Source organism: Manis javanica, chromosome 11 (assembly GCF_040802235.1).
Source record: "Manis javanica isolate MJ-LG chromosome 11, MJ_LKY, whole genome shotgun sequence".
Lineage (NCBI taxonomy): Eukaryota > Metazoa > Chordata > Mammalia > Pholidota > Manidae > Manis > Manis javanica.
The window spans coordinates 75,815,373-75,828,909 of NC_133166.1; positions in this window are offsets into that span (position 1 = coordinate 75,815,373).

Consider the following 13,537-nt stretch of genomic DNA (forward strand, 5'->3'; position numbering starts at 1 on the left):
CCCGGCGGGGACGCGCCCGCCTCTCTGCGCCTTGGGGTCGGTTGGCGACGTGCGGCCTGTCCCCACCAGCCTGACCTCGCCGTCCAGGCCGGGACTCACTCGGCAGAGCCTGCCTCCGAGCTCCTGTGTTCAGTCATCGCCATACACCGCACACCAGTTGCGGAGGCATCGTAACTCACTCAAAATCACCCCCTTTTTCGGAATATCTGTTTCCATCGACTTTGGGGAGGCCATGATGTATTGCTTTCACCACAAGACGACACACCGTTTTTTTCTTTTGAAGTTCATGGCTCCTGAGAATACTTGTATATGGACTACTGTTTTTGCAAAATGGCCGTATTTTCTCTTACAGCGTACTCCATAAAGTTACGAAAGTTTATTTTTTCTGACTCTGTCGTTTTGTCGCTTCTGGAACACTTTGAAGAAACTATTGTTTTGCCACATGATTCTAGACTTGTTGGTGTACCTGCTATTTCTCCCATTGCAAGATTCTTACTAATGCTTTTGACAACTTTCTGTAGAAGAGTTTCTCCTGACGTGGATTTCCCTCTGCTTTTCCATTTCCCGACCATATTTGTCATAGTTTTCATTCATTTATACTATATCCCTGAAACTTACATATTGAATTCTATTTATACATCTATGTCCACATCTTTTCTCTTATGAAATGCACATCTGTTGGGACTGTGAACAGAAGTATGAAACCTAGTAAAAAAGAAAGGCTTTTTTTTTTAAGTCAGTATTCTCCATTTGTAAGAGAAACGGTTCCCTGATCACTCTAGATCAAATTTTGCCATTTTAAGATACACAATCCATCTAAGAGAAAAGTCCTCAATTGCTGCTCTTCCCTTTTCTCCTATTTCCCAGCAGGTCATGAAGTGATTAATATACATAGACTACCCTAATTGTATTTAGTTTATCTGTGTATAAAATATACCTAATTTATTCCCATAATTATCAGACCTCTAACAGTCTCTACTGGCAAAATGATTCAGTTACAGATTTCTTGCTGTAAACACAAAAATGGGTCATATTTTTATTCTGCAGTAACCCAACCCACTTTTTATTTTTAAGGAAGAACTCCCCTATGACACCAGCACTAAGAGTGTCTTGAAAGCTCTTTTAAATATTTAACTCTGGAAGCTGTGGCATTCTGAATTACTAGGTATCTCATCAATTTTCATTTGTTTCCAGTTTTAACAAACATTTGTGAAAAACAAATTGGTCTTTTGAGCATACTGACTCGAAATAGTTCTGTTAGTCTCATCAGTTTACTTTGAATCTTAACTGGATTAAATCCTAAAATTAAGTGTCGTATAAAGTACAATGGATTATGTTCTGTGTTTCACGTATTTGAAAAATTACCAACTTTTATTTCTGCTCTACTTTGCTCTTCTGCAGGAGTTTCAAAAATTTCCATAATAAAAGCGTGTCAGCTTTAGAAGTATTATTTGTTATAGAACTATTTATGTATACTAAGCTATTAAATAGCATTGTTCTTTCTCCTAGACTGCCATCACTAATTTGGCAGAATCTGCCAATTGTGGCATGTTGGTCCTCCAAACAGAGTGCATGTCACACTTCTCTTATTTGTCATCACATCCCACTAATACTGGGAGCAGTATCATGTTCATCCATGGGAATATATCCCTTCTAAGTTTAGGAGAGAAAGAAAGCTGTCATGAAGCCAGAAATTCTTAAGGCTAAGATCTCTTATTAGTAATTTATGCATCTTAAGAAAAGTATTCACTCTTCTTGCCTACCAGTGAGTAAATTAAATACTGAGAGCTATTTCTTAGTACTTCCACCATTTCTTGGGAGCAAACTTAAACAACATGGTACATTTTGAATTTCAAGACATCAGTTACTGCTTCTCTGTTGTAAAGAAAAAGGCATCTTGTCTCTAGTGTCTAGGATAGGAGATGGCACGAAGGATACACAGATTAAGTGTTTGTTAAATAAGTTCAGAGAATGAGCAAATAGACAAATCTGTGTCTTATGTGTAATTCATACATACTCATCTCTTAGGATGGCTTAATGAACACATGAACAGATTTGTAGACCTGCATTCAAGTCCTTCTTAGCAGAATTTATGTCTCAGGCAAGTTGCTCCACTTTTCTAAACCTTAATTTCCTCATTTGTGAAATGTTATGACCACTTAAACAGCTTATGAGAATTAAATGTGGTGAAATAGTAGATAGTATCTAAAACATAGCGAGTAGTCAGCAAACTAAAATTCTTTTACCATAAATGGGAATATAGTGTTAACACCAACTACTACAACAAATACAAAAAGCTATCCTGGCACACAACAATGGAAGTATATTTCTCATCCAGGTAAAGTTCTGAATGGCAGGCATCCCTCCTCTAAGCACTTATCCTTATAAATGCTTAGAGAGTTTTCTCCACGTTAGAGTTCTGCCATGTTCAACACATAATAAAGCTGGCAGAAAAGGGGACATTTCATGCACATCACTTCCATTCACATTCCACTGATTAGAACTCTCCTGAGCCACCCAACTACAAGGCAGGCCATGAAATGTAGTCTAGCCCAGGAAGAAATAAAATACATATGATGAACAGCCAGCCAGACTCTGCCATGGTGGGTTTCTGAAATAATAATGTTAAGTCTACAGTTGGAATTAATGAACGTCCTAGACAATAGAGCAGCTTCCATAAAAGCATACTTTAAATCCAGACATAAGTAGCAGAAGAGTCCTTTGCAATAGTGGAAACACTAAATGTCTTTTTCTCTTCTTCACAGATGTCTTTCTTATGGTACAGGTCAAATGTGTGTATTAGTAATACATGAAAATACCTGAGGAACAGGTATGTCACTGATCTGATGCCCTGTGAAACAGGGGTACTTAGAACTCTCTGGAACTCCCTCTTATTTCACTGTTGGATTTTTTTTCCTGCTACATTACCAGAGTATGAAGGAAAATTTTTTCATTTATATTGTCACTCTCTTTCTATTAGCTGTGTCTGTTAAGCAATCTCTGGACATTACGGTTAGTATTTCAGGACACTTGGGTCACAGAAAGTTATTGACTACAATTAAATAACTGCCCATGGGGCATTGAACTAGAATTCATGTTCTAATTCCAAAGCAACAAGCATGCATAACTACTATTCTTGGCTGTGTCAGAAAATCAAGGCATGCAATGAAACTAATACATCCATATTGCAATCCCAGAGCTTCATTAGGATATAATTTTAACTTCCTGAGGTGATGTGCATTTCTTAGCTGTTTCTGAACTGCTCTGTGGGGACTGAACTTTTCAGTACAACAGCTAGCAGGGAAATAATGACAGTAAATTTCCAGCCCTTGCCTATATAATTACCTCAACTTCTTTCTGAGAATAGTTATCACATGTAAATACAGTTCGGTTCCAGAAAGTTTCCCCATTCATTTTAAAACACAATTTCTTCTGCTAATGAAAATACTTTCAGAATTAACTGGCAAGTTTCAAATCTATAACTGACTTCTTTTTTACTTAACCCACTAAGAAGTCCTTCAACTGTTGAATGTGCAATGTTTCATTGCATAATACTGGTTTGCTTTTTCATGGAAGAAATTCAGTGTCAGAATTTTTCTATTGGACCTTATTTACTAGACAGAACTACGGCCACTTTAAGCTGCAAACACTATCTCAATTCAGAAATTGGATTTTAATCAAAACACTGAGTTCGATTTAGAATTCAAGCCTCCTGTGGGCTGAAAGCCTGCAGCCAGGAAAGCAGGCTCAGCTTCTCTGTCTCTCTATCCCTTTTCCTCTTCCACTCCACAAATCTGACTCTGCCAAAGGACTAACAGTTTTTATCCAGCTGGAACTACTACTGTAAGCTGGCTTTACACTCTCTTGGCCTAACACTCAAAACCAGCTATAGGATATGCAGGGCCCAGGGCAAAATGAAAATGCTGGACTCCTTGTCAAAAAGGAATTGAAAATTCTAAGATGGTGAAAAAAAAATATCAAGGTTAACAGGTGTTCAGGGCACAAAATTAATTAAAATAGTATCTTCTCCACATTTTTCTGCATTTCTGTTTGACAAATAGGTGACAACAAATTGCCTTTTTCATACATTGTTACCTACATTAGTGGTATCAAATATTTAGACTCTTGATGTTGGTTAATTTCTCATAATTCTTTCTTTAAAAAGTTTTGACTTTTTAAAGTCCAAAAAGTTGGACACTATGAAATTTTCTCACTTAAGAGCTCATGATATGTAAGTATTGATGTGTAAATATGCCATCAAAATAAAGCCAAAAATAAAAATACAGAAGTATAATTCATACCAAACTTTGGTCACTTGGACAAAGATTACATTGAGCCTTGAAAACCCCTGGACACAGGCATGAATCTCAAAACACAGGGTTTTTTTAAAAAATAGTTTTAGATGGCCTTGATTTTACTTGAATGCCGGTGATTCCCAAAGAGGAGTTGCCTTCCTTTGTTCTTTTAGTATAACATAGTCAGAAAATGATTGGACTTTGGTGTCGAGTTTAAACTCAACTTTGTCTCACTTGGTTCAAAGTGCTGCTGTGATCCTGAGACTGAAAGTCCTAGAGTGACAGTGTACTAACCCACACTGCACCTACCACAGAAGTCCTCCATCCACCTCTTATCTTCTGGCAGATTACTTCCGTATAGATGTCTTCTTCCAAATATCTGGCAAAGCCCTCAAGTTACATGACATGCAGAAATCTTATTTATTAACAAAAGCTTATTTAGAAGATCCATGAGGGAAAACTTATGAAGAATGAGGAAAAGGGCAAAGTCCCCATGGTTGTTACTCTTCACACACTTTCTCCTTCATGATGGGTTACCACTACCTCTTTTTCTTAAATCTTCAGTCAGGGTTTCATAAAACTTATTTGCATATCTACCTTTGGGCAAAGTCCCATTGTCCTGCCTGATAAAATACTTTATACCTCAGATCGTAAGTCCACATTTTAACACACTTCAACAATTTAATTCCATAAATACTTGCGGACCTTTCAGACAGACAAAAGTCTGGAGACAGATATGAGCACAACACAGGCTACTGTGAAGTTGTTTCATCCACTGGGAGACCAACAGAAATAAAACAACTTTAATTCAAAGGAGTATGACAATAGAAATACATATGAAGGGATAAAAGGACACACTGGGGAACAGTTCACAGTGGGGAGAGAGGGAATAAGTCAGGTCCACCTAAGGAGAGGTTAAGGACAATTTGGCAGAGCTTTAAAATGAGATCAGAGACTAATCAGACAGGAGAAACTCCCAGCAGCAAAAGGAATACAGAGAAAAACAAGAGAGGGTAATATCAAGGACTCCAGGAAAAGAAGATGGGCGCAGGGAAGGTTTTAGTGACATGAAGACATTTGAGCTAGGCTGGAAGAATAATCATGAGGGGAAATAACCATCTCTATTGAAGCAAGTGTGGTGGAGAGGGAGAAGAAGACAGACTCTCCAGAGAAGCATTTTGCTGTAGAATAATCAGGACTCAGTGATCAGACGGTGGGCAGAGGGTAAAGGAAAGAGGAATGAAGGTTGGTGCCCAGAATTCTGCCCTCCTACTAGCACTGAAAGAAGGAATGGTGTGTGTGTGTGTGTGTGTGTGTGTGTGTGTGTGTGTGTGTGTGTGTGTGTGTGTGTGTGAGCATGCACATACTATTGCTTTTGTAAGGAGGAGGGTGTCAGGAGGCTGGATTATGAGGAAGGAAGGAAAGAGAAAATGAGCACTTTTGAACATATTAAAAACAACTTACACCTGTGAGACTTTCAGGTAGACACAGTCATAAACACAGTAACTAAAGTGATTTAGTGCCCACTCTGTGCCACACACTGAGCTAAACACTCTACAGGAATCAACTCAACAGGCATTTGGGGATATGAAAACACGGAGATCTGACTAAAAGACTTGATCCGAATATACAGGTCTGCATCAGAGCAGGGGCACATGACACCAGGCAGTCATGTGGCATAGGAACTGAGCCTTGGGGAACACTAACATTTGAAGGAGGTGGAGAAAAAATAGCCAACTGACTTAAGAAGGGAGACAGAAGAAGTTATGAAAGCCGAGGTAAGAGAGTTTCAAAAAGGGGACATGTACCAGGGGAAATGCTGAAAAGGAGATCGAATAAAAGAGAATATCTAGTCCCTGTAGATTTTTACAACTGGGGAGTCATTGGTTACCTTTGTGGAAGTAATTTCATGGTATAATGGGGCTGAAGCTTCACTGAACTGAGTTAAAGAGACACCGGCCAATTGAGGAAGGAGGTGGTGCAGTAACGGGAATGGGAACTAATATTGATTGAAACCTACTACGAGCTAAGTTCCATGCTGGCACTTTGCTTACAGGTGGCAGGAGGCCAGCTTGAAATATTGACCGTTGTTTTCTGGTTTCTGATTCCTCTAGCTCTCCCTGCCAGTAAGACAGCTAGGAAATCATTGCTTCGGGAAAGAGATGGCAGAGCAGCTGATGAGGAAAGGAGTCCTTTCCTGGCTTTTGTTTCAAAAGCCTAGCCCTCAGGGGAAATGGAAGTGACCCTAGGGCTTGAAACAGCTGACTTGAGAGAGTATGCAATACCAAGAACAGGCTTCACACACTTGTACACCACCATCACCGCCAGAAAGCTCCTTGGGCTAGCAGAGAGCGGGAGTACAGCAGTTAATGGCTGGGGTTCTGGGGAAGGGACGGCCCTATGCCCTGCCTTTTGGCACCAGCCCTAGTAGGAAAACAAGTATATAACCTGACCGTCTTCAGGATTCCAAAAAAGGCAGAAGTTATGTTTCTGCCCTTATGAGAGCCAGGATGAAGGGAAGGACCCGTGGTTGACTTGTCCCGATGGTTTAATGTAGGCATTCGGAGAGCTTCCTGGGACCCAGCATGACATGGGCAGCAACACACTGATTCCTGTGGGATCAGAATTTCTGATGTTGCACAGGGCTACAGGCAGACACTCAAGATCCCTATGCTCAGCAGGGGTGCAGTCCCAGCATTGCAGTCCCAGCATCAGCAAATGACACTTAGTGAACTGAGCAATGGCACAGCAGTAACTGAAGGATGACCAACCAAGGGACCCTGGAGATGCCTGACGTCTCAGAGGACGCTAGTGCACGCAGCCAGCCAAGACCCACAGCCCTTTCTCTTCCCATGAACTGGTGCTGTGGAAGCCATCCTCCCCACTGCCCTCATTCCAGGACTTCATCATATCCCAGGCAGAAAGGAAGCTTCTGACCAAACATAGACTCAAAATAGAAATAAAGTTGAGTTTTAGAAATAAAGTTACACTTCCTAGACACTTGAATTTGGGAAGTTAAAGGCATACCCACCATTTATATCTTCTGACACTTAATCCTCATGACAACTTCACTGAATAGGAGTTGCCATTCCCACATTACAGATAATGAAACAGGTTCAGAGAGATGAAAGAACATTCCCAGGCTAACGGGAGAAAGCCAGGGCTCCCACCAAGGCCTTAACACTGAAGCCAGTGTTCTTCCCATCAGTACACTTCGATTTTTCAAAAAGTTTGGCAGAGAAGAGGAGTGCTAATCAGAAGCAGATCCAAGGTGGTGAGGCTTTGTTTTATTTTTATTTTTATTTTTATTTTTATTTTTATTTTTATGAGTGAGAGAAATTAAGCAATGTAACTGGGTAAAGGGAAAAGGAGAGGTTGAGAGGCTGAGACTGAAAATGAAGGACAAAGGGGATTATTTATGGAGGAACCTTCTAAAGGATACATGGGAGGAGAACAAAGATAAAGGAATAAGCCTGAACTGGAAGGCAGGCACTTCTCCCAGACAAGAGTGACCATGGGGAGGGTTTGCATAGGTAGAAAGAATTTGGGGGTGAGGGGACCTGACTGTGCTGGTGCTTCATGGCGTGAAGGTGGCTGGGCCAAGTGTCAGTGAGTGTAGCACATGTAGGATGAAGCCTGAGTCCTAACATCCTGCATTTTAGTGCCTTGAACACCAGTGGTACAGGTCATTCATTCAGTTGAGTTCCTTCCACACTGTAGTGGCGCTATGCCCAGATCTGCAGCCCCTCCTTCCAGGACTGAAGCAGACATTTCTGCAGCTGCTAGGATTGTTGCTCAGTGATACTTCTTACGTAAGTCCCTTTCCCAGGAATGCCCTCAACTGAGAGCCACTTTACCCCTGCTTCACCCCTTCCCAGTGATTGTTCAGTCTTACATATAAGGTCTGCTTCTGCTTCAGTTGAGAATAAGTCTACAGGCCCCCCAGTCTGTGCACCTCCATGCCCCCATCCAGGACAGATGAACACAGGTCTTCCTGGAGATGGGGCTTGTCCAGTCCTGCTCTCTTCCCCTGATAGGCCCTCATCCTGAGGGAGCTCCCCAAACCCTTGCTGCAGACCAGTCTCCACCCAGATGCACTGGGAACCCAATCTCAGCAAAAACAGCAGCAGGCCTCAGGAACATGAGCTCCCCAGAGGAGCAGCTTTGTGGTGGAAGACAACCTCCTCTCCTGCCCTCATTTCCATGAGGATTAAAGTGACACTCCTGACCTCTCTCCTCCCCAAGGGAACTATCTGATGGAGAAGTTTGGGGGGGAAGTAACTGGGCACTCAGCCCATCCTGGGGTCCCCAGGTTTGGAGACAAGTCTGCTCCCCCATGCCAAAAGAGGCCTGCTCTACATGCACAGCCTGTGGTTTCCTGTTTCTGGGGTGAAGTGTTAGCAAAGTTGCTTGTCTGTGGACCCAAGTGCACAGTCTTAAACCCAACTTCCACAGTATAAAGCTCCCTTCCTTTTCCAATGTCTGTCTTTTGTGTTGTATTTCTCAATTAGCACCCAAATTTACAAGGAGGAAAGGGGGAATTATTTTACTCTCTGAAGCTTTTGTTACTTTTGGAAGGGAACCACCCTTTAGTTTGGGTGGCTTTTTGGGGTGAGGAAAGGAAAGGGTGACATAGAATGTGAAAAATTAACATAATGTAGAATAGAAAGAAAAATTTAGCAGTCCCAACATTTAGAAAATATCCATGAACTCTAGTCCTGTGTGCAAAGCAGTTCTACCAGAGAGAGTTAATCACAAACAGAATCTACCCAAGTTCCCAGTCATTAGATTTAAATCATTGTTCTTTATTCTCCAAGTTTTTGGCTTAATTCAAAAGATTCATAAAGAACCAAGAGCATTGGCTCTGCTACAAAGAACTGCATCAGCTTTTTGCTAAGATCCTTTTTACCATTAACTTAATTACATTTTATTACCAAAAGATAAGTATGCTAAGTGGATCCACATATCAAAACATCTATTATAGGTTTGCAGAAGTGATGGTAAGCATGACACTATTTTTATTAATGTCTATTTTTAAATTACTTTAATTTAACCTCATTTTACCCCAAATTACTTCTCGAGATAATTTTTCAGGCTTAGTCCCAAGTTAAGGATGACTCTGAAACTTTTTCTATTCTAAGAAATTAGGTAGGATTTTGTCTGTTGTGAGAATAAACAAGATTCAGACACATTTACATCTTAGTCTGTTGAGTGTTCCCAGTGTCAAATTTTGCAGATATCACATTTTATATAAATCAGCTTCCAAAATTCGTTTTTATTATTCCACAAACTAACCAGAAACAATAAGGTTGCAGGAGTTGGAAAGCATGTGTTTGGCTTTTCTCATCTGTTTGTGTCAATGTTAGGATTTCTAGGGTACCATTAAGTATTGATGAAGTGAATCAATAAATCACTTGTTGCTGGCACATTGCATGGCTTATCAATGATGCCATTATCAGTTTCCTCTAAAGCACCCAGGTTTCCTACAGAAATGGTAGTTCTGCAGTTGTAATTTTTCACCTTTTATAATAAGATGACAGGGTGCAGGAACTAGGGGAATGGAGAGGCCTTCACCTTGTCCATCTTACTGTAGCTTTCCTTGCCATCTATGAGATGAAGAATGTGCAAGATAGCAGAATGACTGCTCCCAGAGGTGACGATAGCTTTGCTCTGAGCTATTGACACTCATACCAGGGCCTCTTATGATCAATGACAAGCAATTTGGAGCCAGCTGACTGGGGTTAATGGTGCAATCTGTGGCTTTGGGACAGAGTTCTTCTCTATGTGAAACTAATTGGCCCATATGGGGATTAAACTGATAACAGTGTCCTCATTTGTCAACCCATCTACTCAGCGTTTGAGTCTGGTTGTGTTTGAGTACTGCCCCAAATTCAGCCAATGTAGTCTCAGATTATAACATCTTAACTTTAGAAAGAGATAGAGAGAATTTTTTAAATATACAAGTTGTTTATCAACCCAAATCACTGTAAGAAAATCATTAAAAATTAAATAAAATTATACTTAAATGAATCTCTCTGAACTAGGGGAAACAGAACAGGAGGCAAGGTTGCTTCCCTTTAGGTATCTTATTCCATTGCAAATTCCAGAATTATTTTCCCAGTTGTCAAGACACGCCTTCAGAGCACCCTCCTGACTGTCCCAAGACTGCTTAGAGGGCTACCCACTGCAACAATTGCTGCTCTTCCCTGGGACATCTGGCTTAAAACTGGAACCTGACCTTCTCTCCTCACCTTATTCTTCTTTGTTTCCATGCTTATCAGAAGGGCTTCTTTACTCCTGAGCCCAGAGTATTTTTTCAAATCTATTTACCAATCACATGATTCCTGTCCCGACTTTGAAAGAGAAAACACTCTTTGCCACAAAAAAAAGGTCCCTCCTTCAGTGCAGACTTCAACTCAGTCATCAGTTCAATCGAGGACTTGTCTCAACCATTCAGAATATTTAAATTCAAAACTTCTTTTCTGGTCAACTTAGATTTTTCTCTCAATTTTTTCTTGATTAACCTGATACCTTTCTCCAAATCAACTGATGCTTTATATTTGACGGATACACATAAGAACAAGCCCCGAGTTGTTAATTAAGTGTGCTATGGCAGAGCCTACAGCATAGTGGGAATGAAAAAGTCAGACTCGAAAAAAGAGTGAAATGGTAATTAACAGGCGAAGGGGCTGGGGAGGTAAGATTGATGTTGTTTAAGAGTACAAACTTGCAGTGAATCATAAATAAGCCATAGCGACCTAATGACCAGTGTAAGGCATATAGAGAACAATATGTACTACAATGATGTGATGTGATAAATATCACTACAACAGCAATCTTATTACAGCATCATAATACAGTAACACGTTGTACACCTTAAATTTACACAATGTTACATGTCAAATTTATTCAATTAAAAACAAAGAGGTGGGGGACTCAAAAAATTTAAAGAAAGGAAAATAAAGAGTAAACAGGAAGCCTGGAGGGGATGGATAATGATGAGCTAGAATGTCAAGGTGACCACATTTATGTACAATAAGAAAGCATTTCTTTTCTCAAACCCTCAGATGGAAGCTATTTTTTTCCTGCCAAAAAGATTTTTAAAGTAAGTGAACTCTGAGTAGTTACAGAAATCGTTTCCCACAAACAATAATAAAGACCCAAGTATAAGAAAGTGTCAGAGCAGTATAGACCAATAAGAGTGTGGGACACAGAAGAGCATCAGCAGAACCTTGACAAAGAGAAAAGGGTTATGAGGGCTGAAACCTTGAATAAGGATCTTATTTTACCCCTACTGGCTAAGAGTTCTCACCAGTTTGGTGAAGAGAAACTGAAATTTAGCATAGAAACTCTCATGTTTGTAATTTATAGGGATATTTAAATTTGCTTAATTAATATTCAATTCTCTTGCTTTCATAATTCTTAATTAAAAGGACTGCTTTCCATAAATATGTGTATAGGGAATACAGGTTCTAATTCTAAGAAGAGACATAATCAGCTCAACTGTTTTCCTTAGAAAAGGGTGTCTTATTTAGTTAGTGTGCAACATACTATATTTGCATGAGAGGGAGAAAGATTGAGCTAATATGTGTGAAATAAAGAATTCACATAGGACTTTCTTTTTAGTCCTATATTGATTATTCATCTTCACTTTTTAATTGTGAAAAATAATATTTATGCAGAAAGTACATAAAACATATATAGAGATTGACCAATGATTTTAAGGCAAATACCTATGTAACTACCATCCAGGTAAAAAAAACTAGAGCATAGGCAGTACTTTGAATGCAATATATTCTTCCCAACTCAGCCCTTCTCCCCTCAAGACTAACTGCTACCCTGCCTTTTGGAATAATAATTTCTTTGGTTTTCATTACAGTATTTCTTCTAACTTAGCAGTCTATAAATAATAAGTCTGCTTCTGTTCAACTTTCTCCTTGTTATCAAAATTATGTATTTAAGATTCATTCATATTGTTTTGAGTAGCTGTATGGTTTCCATTTTGCTGCTGTATAATATTCCACTATGTGACTATATAATAATTTTTAAGTTTATTTCATCTAAACTCTCAAATTTAGTGACAAAGCTTTAAAGAATAATATCTCCTTATTTTCCTTTTAATGTCTGAAGATTCTGTAATGTTCTCTTTTTCATTCCTGATATTGCTCATTTATTCTCTCTCTCCTTCTCTCCTGGTTGGTTCTCACCAGAGGTTTGTCAATTTTACCAATGTTTTAAGAAATACAACTTTGAGGTTAGATGACTATTGATTTTATGCTTGTTATATAATTCATTAATTGCATATGTTTATTATACATGCATACACACACATATACATATACATTGTACATACATGTGTATGTTATATGTTTGTATATATAAAGCTATACCAGCTTTCTTTTGTTAGTGTGTACATTTTTTCAACCTTTTATTTAAATCTTTCTTTAAACCTTTCTGTATACTTATGTTTCGTATGAAGTTTTTAAAATAAAATCTAACAACTTTGTTTTTTAACCAGAACATTTAGTTCATTTACATTTCATACAACAATTGACAAAAATTGGGTTTAAAAAATCTACCAGCCTATTTGATGGTTTCTACTTATTCTGCTTTCTGTATCTTACTAAGAAGTACCCTCAGCAGATCCTAGCTCATTGGAAGGACATAATGCAGCTGAGGTCCAGGGGCTCCCCTTTTAACAAGGCCGTTTTCTTGACCAGCAAGTCCCCCACTGTTACAGAGCTGAATTGGTGTCCCCTGCCTCCTTTCAGGTCCCTCATAAAGCTAGAATTTCATAGGACAAGGTCCTTTTATTGGAGCTTCTGCTCCTCAAAGTTACCTCACTATGGGAAATGTTCTGGGTGGTATTTTCAGCTGCTCTGTGCGTTCAAGTTTCCCTAATAAACCTGACTTCATGCTGATGTCCTGGCATGCTAGTGATATGTGTGCATACTCCTTTGCCCAACATCTTTCTCACCACCTTGACTGATTACTTTTTATCTTTTTCTTGATCCTCTATTGATCTGGCAATTACTTTCTTTGTCTATTATTTTAGTAATTGCTTTAGAAATTACAATATGCAAAATTAACATATCAATGTCTAAAGTTAATCTATACCTTTACCCTCCTCCTGGAGTGATAGAGAGCACAAAAAAGAAAATGCTTGAACTTACTTCCCTCCCCACGTACTAAGTTAATATATTTTTGCAGTTATGCATCTTAATTAAATACATGTATTTTTA